At 44.7% G+C, this 9,181-nt stretch overlaps 1 protein-coding gene across 5 annotated transcripts in view; it reads left to right on the top strand.

Moving 5' to 3' along the window:
* The first annotated feature begins 273 nt into the window (after window positions 1-273).
* Window positions 274-9,181, top strand: part of LOC100932920 (fibronectin type-III domain-containing protein 3A) — an 80,191-nt gene continuing 71,283 nt past the window's right edge. For 2 of the 5 annotated variants that reach the window (XM_031944904.1, XM_031944901.1), the window contains exon 1: window positions 1,053-1,259. The gene's annotated coding sequence lies outside the window, so the exon portion shown is untranslated. Of the gene's footprint in view, window positions 761-1,052; window positions 1,260-1,582; window positions 1,791-1,895; window positions 2,294-9,181 lie in introns of those variants that run through there. The other 3 variants (XM_023507039.2, XM_031944903.1, XM_031944902.1) reach the window with 3 other exon arrangements.

The raw sequence follows: 9,181 nt of genomic DNA, 5'->3' as shown, positions 1-9,181 counted from the left end.
CCCAGGGCCCCCCAGCAGCAGTACTTCAGTGCCTACCATACAGTAATCACTTAATCAGTTCTCGCTTTCTCCCTCCCCACCCCTGTGGTCCCGGGATTCTGGCTCTGGCCGTGGTGGGAAGGGGATGTTTCCTGGGGCTTGGGTTTTTTGGTTGATTTTGTTTTTCCTCTCCTGATAAATGTTACCATTTCTAGAACTTTTCATTCCAGTTTGTTGACTGGAGCTTGTCCCAAAGTCACTTATGATTTGGGGAGGTTTGCAGAGTTATTTACTGTATTTCTTCAGTGGCCCTGACCTTTTCCCCTGGCCGTTCCTTTGTTAGCTGATCCTAGCGGAACCCTCGGATTCAGTAAGCTCCCGGTGGTTTTTTGTTTTTTTTTTTCCTTTTTTTTTTTTTCCCCTCTCCCCCAACCCTTGCACTCGTGGGCTGTAGCTAACCCCAGAGAAACAGAATCCCCCCGCTTCGACTCCCACGTGGTTTTGTTTGCAAATTGGGAACTCTCACCTCCCCGGCGAGAGGATACGGGGGAGGGAGAGAGCGTTCCTCGGCCACACTGGACCACAGACGAGGAGACGGAGCGTGGTCTAAGTGACAGCCCGGAATCTCGACTCAGTCCATCACAGCCTGCAGATCCTGAGAGGGGGAAGGAAGGGAGCCCCCGGGCCCTCGAGCCCAGCCCGCTTCTCCTTTGCTGGGGACTTCTCAAAGCCATCGGTGGGACAGCCCACCAGGCCGGCCCAGGCTCTGCACGACACCTGGGTAAGTTGCACGGCCCGGCTCGCCCAGGGCCTGGGAACCGGCGTGGGACCGCCTTCGGCCGGCAAATCGGCGGGCAGAGCAGGGCAGCTAATGTCCCGTGTCCAGATCTTTCCCCCCCCCCCCCCCCCGGTTGGGCCGCCCCAGATGTCCGCCGGCCGCACCGACCGGCCTCGCCCCGGTCCGTCCCCGTGCGGACCGTCTGAACCCGCGGCCCGGTCGCCGACCCCCAGCCTCGAGGGTCCTGCGCTTTCCCCCGCTCGCACCCCCTCACTCCACCCCCAGCGCGGCGCATGCGCAGTGGCCACATTCCATCATGGCGGGGCCGTCCGGCGGCGAGCGGGCGGCTCCGCGCTGAGATTGAAACGGCACCTTGCCGGCTGGGGCGCTGGGGCGACGACGACCGCGACGGCTCGTAGCCGGGTGGGGGAGGGCGGGACGGTGTCGCGTTTGCCCCTCGGCCTCCCCACCCCCGTCTGTCGCCCAGTGTGTGTGGCGTGCAGTAAGTGGCCGTGCCCCGTGTCCCCCCTACCCCGGGCAGCTGGGCTGAGGCGGCGTCGGCCGCGCGTGCTGAGGGAGCAGACGGCTCCCCGCGCCTTTCCCCCCCGCGCCCCCCGCCCCCGGGCGGCGGGGGAGGGGCAGGGCAGGGCAGCAGCTGCTGCTGTACATCGCCGCCGTGCCTCCTTCCCTCTCGCCTCGGCGGCGGCGGCGGCGGCGGCGGCCGGCCGGCTGTTCCAGTTAGGCGCACACATGCGGGGCGCGCTGGCCGGCCTGGGCCGAGCCGAGCGAAGAGGGAGGGGAGCGGGGGGGAGGGAGGGAGGGCACACGGGTGGGAGCTAGGAGGTGAGGCCAGGAGCCGGCCGCCGAGAGCCGAGCCACGGCTGGGAGCCCTCGGGGAGTGGGAAGGATGCGGAGGGGATAGAGTTACCGGGCGGCGCGGCGGCGAGGCTAGGGGAGAGTCGCCCAGCCCAGCCCAGCCCAGCCCGGAGGCTCGGCAGCGCAGTCGGGCTCTGAGCGTGAGAGCCTGGCCGAGGTGAGGGAGCAGGGAGGGAGGGGGAGCGAGCAGGCGGAGAGGGAGGGGAAGGAGGGGGAGGCAGGGGGCGGGGGCCGGACGGAGCGGGGGAGGGGGAGGTGGGGGATATTTTGGGAGGGCTGCTGGAGGGAAAAGTTTCCGAATATGTGGGAGGGGGAGCTCAGCCTGAGGGCTCCTTTTACATCTTGGAGCCGTATTTGGATTTGCTGCTTAAAAAGTGCCTCTGTCCCGGCGCTGTCGGGAGTGAGTGGAGGGACTTCTCTCCCACCCCCCACCCCCCCACCCCCCCGCACCCTCGGCCACCTCCCCTGCAGCCACCAGCACTCGGGCACTCGTGCTGTCGCCTGCTAATGCCACGTAGTCTTCGGAGGCTTCTTCTCGGAGATCGGCTGCGGCCCCGGACGGCTCCCTTGGCCGAGGGGCTCCTCTCCGCGCTGCACCCCGGCTCGCCGGCGATTTAGAGTCGAGCGGCGCTAGGTCGCTCTCGGGTCCCCGGATAATCGGTAACCGGCCAACGGGCCGTTTCCTGCCTGGGAACGCACCGTTTGGGCGGAGGGGGGGGGGGGCCGGGGGTGGGGGCCGGCTCGGCGCGGCGGGCCGTTCCGTAGGTGGATGCGTTTTTGTCCTTTTTCCAGCCGAGACCTGCGGGCTCGGGCGAGGCGAGCCGAGCATTGTGCTCGCTTTAGTCTGCTAAGCGTCTGCTCCCCGGGGCTGGAAGGACCGTTATCTAGCCCCACTAATGCTTGAAACTGCCTGTTGCCCAACTAGTCGCTGCTCTTTCCAGCTTCAACTTTCCTGCTTAAGTGGGTCACGGTGACAAGCTCTTGGGTGATGCCGAATCCGGTGCCTTGAATTCAGCGTCTACCCTAGTAGTTTTCGATCAATCTCTTTGGCCGTTGTGTCTCTGTATTCGTATATAGCTGCGCCAAGATACGTGGGCTAAACAAAAGGTGATTGGTAAGTCGAGAGAAGTGTGTTTGAAGTAAGGGCAAACGACTCGGTTTTCGGGATGTCATTCGCGAAGTTGGGCGAATAGACGCTGCTTTGTAGCACTGCTTTTTCGTTAGAAATCTTTGGGATGAGACGGTTCTGACAGGAGCTTTTTTTTTTTTGCCAAGAGAGTTCTCTTTCTGACCCCATTATGGTCTCTGGCCACTTGTCTTCATCACTGACACTGCTAATATTTTAGGACCTTTTTCTTGAGAGCTTCAAAACTAAGTAGAAATGGACTTGCTTTTTCTCCTTATACTTTTTATTATGAGAATCATTTGAATGGGTGCCTTGTGTAGTTCTCCGAAACAAGCTATTTGGGGAACTCTTAAGTGGTACTGTTGCAACAAGTTTTTCTTTTCCAAGAGTTGGCCTGAAACAGGCAGCACTTTGGCAATGAGGCAAAATAACACATGTCTAGAACTTTTTCCTTTAAAAAAGAAAAAGAATTAAATTTAAACCTGGGTAAATGTTCTGATGTGGATTTTATTTAAGAATCGAGTGCTTATTTTGCAAGGATTGGCTCAGATTTCCAAACAAATTAGGTGCCATACTGCACTATTTCACAACATGCACACCTTTGTAGGAAAGAAATCAAACTTTTCTTCCCTCTTTCCTTCACTCCACCTTGCAAAACGTGAGTGCTTGCCTCACTTAACTCTGGTTGCCTTAAAACCACAAATGAAACACTTTTCAATACCTGAAAAAACGGGCATTTTTGAAATAGTATGGCTTGTATCCTACAAGTGTCTGTGACAAATAGCTAAAAAGCTTTGTCTTCTTGCCTTTTTTTTTTTTTTTTTGGAAGCACCAGCATAAGCTGTTACACTTTTGTGTGCTTGCATTCCTTTATCTTTGCTAATTCTGAACATTTAAACTAATACTTGCAAGTTTTGTTCCCCCGAAAGTCTATCGACAAGTTAAGTGAGAGATTAATTTCTATCAGAAGACAGATCTTTAAGATGAGAAACTTTGAAATGTTGGCAAATATATCCTGGAAATAGTTTTTCATTCACAGTGTTCTAGGGAGCTTTACTTGAATCTACTTTTGAGATAAATCTGAAGATAAGATTCAAACTTTGTTGTCACTAGTCACCAAAGTGTTCAAAATGCCCTAAATGTTCTTTCTAATGTTCATCAGGCTATCAGTACTACTTGATTTATGCCTAAATTATCAAAGTACAGTATTTTTTATAATGGTGATTTCACCTGCTTTTGTATGTCTTATAACAAGCTGTGGTTAAATTAGCCAAGGTCAAGGTAGTTACTTTCAGCAGTTATCGTTTCTGCAAGCCAGAGTTTAGCAGAAAAGTAAGTACAGTACACACTGACCTCTTTATTATATCTTTGAAGAGCTTACTGTAAAATAAGTAATTCTTTCACTTCTCTTAATTCAGATCGCTTATGTTGGTCAGGACAGACAGGGTATTCTAAACTCCCACATACTTTTTATGTAACTCCACTAAAATTCTCTTAATAAGGAAAATCTGATCCCGGTTTCATTTTTATTATGCTTCAAATCTGTGATATAAATTGGAGTTGCAGTTCATAATACAATTTGCTCTGGCTGTGTCTCAAATGTGGCTCAAAATTAAGTGAGAAGTCATCTGGCGTTTTGAGACCTTGAAAGCAGGCGAGTTTTTTCCCTCAAAAGTGCAAAGAGAGTTTTTTTGGATTTTTTTTTTTTTTAAGGATTCGACTCTGAGACTGTCTCTAGTGCTTTCATTCCAGGTAAAAACAAAATATTAATTTGAAGCCAACTGCATGATTGTTTATTGAAACAGAATAGGCGCGAAGATTATTTTAAACTTATGAAATGAAATGTTCAGTTTTGTATTGTTTTAAAGGCCAATTGAAATATCCTCTTTATGCGTACAGCCTTTAAAATTGGGGGGAGGAGAAACTCACAGGACAGAATTTAAAATTCTAATATAAATAAATAGATAAAAATCTCTTGAGTAGCACTAGTTTATATCAGCCATCATGATCTTCAGAGAAGACTAATTTATAATGGTGGCTTCTAAAAATCAATAGCCTTTCTAAGACAGTATGTATACTTATAGTTAATGTAATTTGGGATTCTAAAAATTGAGACATTGTTGGCTGTCTTATGTCCTTCTAAGAGTAAATTGATGCGTTCTAAAAAATTAGACCATACTTTCTTTTGCACACCCTGTAGTGCTAAAATGTTATTCTAATATTAGAGTAATACCATACTATTTGGAATGGGGAATTGTACCTTGCAGATTAAGATATATTTTAGGTAGTTATGGTTATATTAAGCCAATGAAAGCGATACATTTATAGATACTAATCTAATTCAGTAGCCCTTCACATTTCCATGCCTGAGCCACTGTTTTTCAGATCATGAAGTATCACTCACTTCATCAAAGAGTAAGGGGCCACAACCCTGAAATTGAGGCTTGAGAGTCTGTCTAGGAATTATAATATAACACATGCTCCCTATGAGCCCATGGATCTTTGCCAGAGCTAAACATAATTTTATGAGTTAGAAGGTGACTGCTGTCTGTAGCTCAGACTTTCCTTTTTTGGCCCTACTTAGAAAGTAGGTGTAACTTAAATATAGTGTTACTTTAAGGAGAAAATCTTACATAAGAAATGCCATTGGGGGTCAGACCTTGTTTTCTCTGTCTGATAGTACCAACAAAGGAGATTTGGAATGAGTGTATGATTGCCCTCTATGACTTGAACTCCACAAGATCAGATAGACGTTGCTATCTTTCCCAGATAACCCAGTCTGGATTTATCTTCCATGAATTTATTGTGTAAATCATTTTTCAAGCTATTTATATTTTTAGCCTCTATCAGCTCTGGGGGATAATTAGTTCTAGAAATCAGCACTCTACCGTTCAAAGTAAGGCTTCCTATATTAGCCTAAGATTGTGTCAAGGCATGCCGCCTAGAACTAGTTCTAGAATTATAGAATTTGGTGATCCAAGGCCATGTTTGCCCAAGCCATACTAGTTATGATTTATCTCCATCAACTTTTCTCTCAGTCCCCCCCAATTGCAGTGTTATTTTTTTTTTTACCTATCTTCGAGGACTTTGGCTTTCTCGAGACCCTTGATAATTCTATACTTCCAACTCCAAATGATCTGTTATTTCAGCAAGCATATTGTATTCTTCTTTCAAAAAACTGTAATATAATCTTCTCAAAATTGCATGTGTATGGAATGTTAATTTTGGCATGAAAATGTTGTGGTTTGCAGTATGGGAATCTACATATCTTAAAAATGTTGTCTGGCCGTTTTTCTTTTTTTAAGTTTACCCAGCATCTTTTGTGGGGTTTTTTTTCTATATGCATAATATCGACTTAGAATTCTAAAAACTTTGTGATTGAAATTGTTTTCTACGAAACCACCATTTAAAATAGTAATTTCCTCAAATCCTTGTTTTCCAAAATCATCCTTATTTATTATGTCTATCTGTTAAGGCAACTTGAAAGTTGTGCCTTTAGTATTTAAGCTCATCTTGTATGTGCTGTTTTCAATGCTTCCTCTCTCTCCCATTTAGAACCATTTTGAAGATGATTTAGTGATATTCAGTGATAGTTATTCTTAATGGTCTTTGTCTTGGCCAAAGGGGCTACACGGTGGTTTGAAGGTGCACTAAAAATGTGTTCGTGTCCAAATCAGTCATTTACTTTTCTTAGGATTTGGTAAATAGGTTATAGTTTTTCTTTCTTCACAACCTTAATAGCTTAAAGCTTTTGCTTGTGATGATTCCAGAGTTCTGGATACGCTCTTTACACGAATAGAAATAGTATAGACATACTCATTTCCTAACATTTATATGCATATAATTTGTCTTGTTCAATATGTCTACCCTGATCATCCTCCTTCCCACTAGACTTCTATAAATTCCAGGAGGGAGATGGTGGGTATTTGTACAGCAATATCTTTCTGTCTTCATCCATGCTTACTTAATATGCTGCAGCAATAGTGAGGCAAGGAGATAGGAGTAATCGGTTCTTCAATTTTACAAATAAACACATTTTATAATATATGTATGTATATGACCAAGAAAGGAGCTCAGACATCGGAAAAATTTACATTCCCTTTTACCTTCAGTATTTAAATTATTCTTTTAATTTTCCCATGTGTGATAGCATCAAAACTTAAATACTTGTAAAGTAACATAGGGATAAAGAAAGAGCTTGAGGTAAAATGATGTACACAGACCTTCAAGGTCTGTAAGTGCAGTCATCTCAAGTCCTTCATGTTCCATGAAGCCTTTTGCAGCCAAAATTGATTTCTCCCCTCTTCTGATCACACACAGCATTTACAATTCAGAACGACTTGCATTTTACAGTACTTTATGGTTTATAAAATACAAAAATTCTCACAACCACCTGCCTGCCTCTTCAAACTACAGATCTCTTGAGTGTCTCCTTTGCACTTAGAATGGAATTTGAAACGCTGGAGTTTGTGTACATTTTCCCTATGGAACAAGAAGCCCTTAGGCCAGAGATTTTGTCCTTTATTTCCTTAGCACCTCCACCAGTACCATCTATGACACCATCGCTTTATTGTTGCTCTAGATTATACATTTCTTTGCTTGTATTCCATTAAGTGGAGCTCTTTATTATATACCGAAAGTATTCAGTTTCCAAACAGTTTTTTTTTAAGTTGCTAGCTAAGTTATTTGGAACTGTGAAACATTGTCCTGTAGAAAAACATATGTTAATAATGGTTATGCTTCTAAGGCTACACACATTTAACATGCAATGCAGGTGAAATCCTGTATATAGTATTTTAAATTTTAAAAAAAGAACGCTATATGATTGTAATTTAAACAACTTAATGAGTTGCTAGAATCTGAAAAAAGGGTAGTCCACAAGGGTAGACTTTTCAAAAGTGTCTGAAGGGAATATTCAAGGCTTTTTCAAGGACTTGAGAGGCTGATAGCACTTACTTCTTATCATGTCTCATTTCAGTTCTTAAACTGTAACTTTGGTTTTAATACAGGTGTCTTACTAGTGTTTTTGTAAGGGTTATCAATCACGATCAGGTCTCCTCTTCTTTTTTTCTAATTCAAAATTTTCTGAGGTACCTAGGCTAGAACTAGAAGAAGAATGGGTTTTGTAGGATCACCGATGGCATAGCTAGAAAGGATTCCAAAGGCTCAGTCTCTTCATTTTATAGATGAAAAGACCTGTTGCCCAGAGTCTTACCTGTAACGGGGATCAAAGGCAGAAAAGAGTTCCCATTGGAACTCATGGTTTTCTTAAAAGACTATTTATACATTTAAGTAAATGACTGAATGCTATTGTGGCAAAAGAGGCAAGTTGAAGGGATGTTCGTTCCTTTTGGAGGGGAGAGGGAGAAGAGATGGGGAGAGAGACAAGAAAGGGTGAGAGACGAAGAAAAAGGGAGAGGAGTTTAAAAAAAAAAAGAAAAAGCAATGTCGGGTTTGATAGTCCCTGTGTTGACCACCAGGTGGTACCATTGACCCAGAACAGCTTGGTTCTATCTAGAGGAGTAGAAACTGTGAAGAGAGTTTTGGTCTTCAAGTGTTTAGTTGTATGCTTGTATGAATAAGGCATTGACAAATAAGGGAGCACCTCTTGTGTCACTTAATCCCGTGTAGAAGATATTTCATTGGTTTAAGCCCCATACCAACTATATTGGAAACTCGCGCATTTATTACTTTGTATCCCCGACAGTATGTAGTGCAATGCTGGGCATGTTGTATTTAATACTAGCTAGTATTTATAAAATGTTTTCATGTTTGTAAAGTACTTTTACTTACATATGTATCTTATTTGGTCCTTAAAAGAAATCTGGGAGATTGATGTTATTGTTATTCCCATTTTATAGACGAAGAAACTGAGGGTCTGAGAAGTTGAGACTTGCTCAGTGAGCAAGTATGCAAGTGAGACTAGCTCACAGCTAGGAAGTGACTGAGGCAAGATTTAAACTCGGGTCTTAATCTCAAATTCAGCTAGCTCTCTAGCCACTGCAATTCCTAGTATTTTACTCAATAAATTTTTGTGGAATTGCCATTTTATAAGTATAGATTTTGCCTTGTTTTTCTGAGTGTAGTCACCCAAATCATTTGATTTCGTGGTATTGCTTACATTTATCCTTCAGTAAATTTATCACTATTGATATTCTTTCCAATGACATAAATCACAACTCATTCATCTTCTTTCATCCTGGGTGACTTTTTTCATACCCTCCCATAAATCTACTACAGGGGATCCTACTAGTATGTTGGGGACCTTTCTTTTCTTCTCTTAATGTTCCATGGACAGCAGTGGAACACCCATCAGTTATTTCTTGCTCTTCCTACATGACCAGTTCACCTTTTCCAGTCATCTCTCCAATGACATCTAAGTTCTGCGTGTGCAACCGGTTACAGTCTACTTGTACCTACCA

This window comes from Sarcophilus harrisii, chromosome X, assembly GCF_902635505.1.
Source record: "Sarcophilus harrisii chromosome X, mSarHar1.11, whole genome shotgun sequence".
In the NCBI taxonomy this organism is placed as follows: Eukaryota; Metazoa; Chordata; class Mammalia; order Dasyuromorphia; family Dasyuridae; genus Sarcophilus; species Sarcophilus harrisii.
Note: the sequence above shows the minus strand (reverse complement) of the source record. Positions and strands in the feature narration are given on the sequence as shown.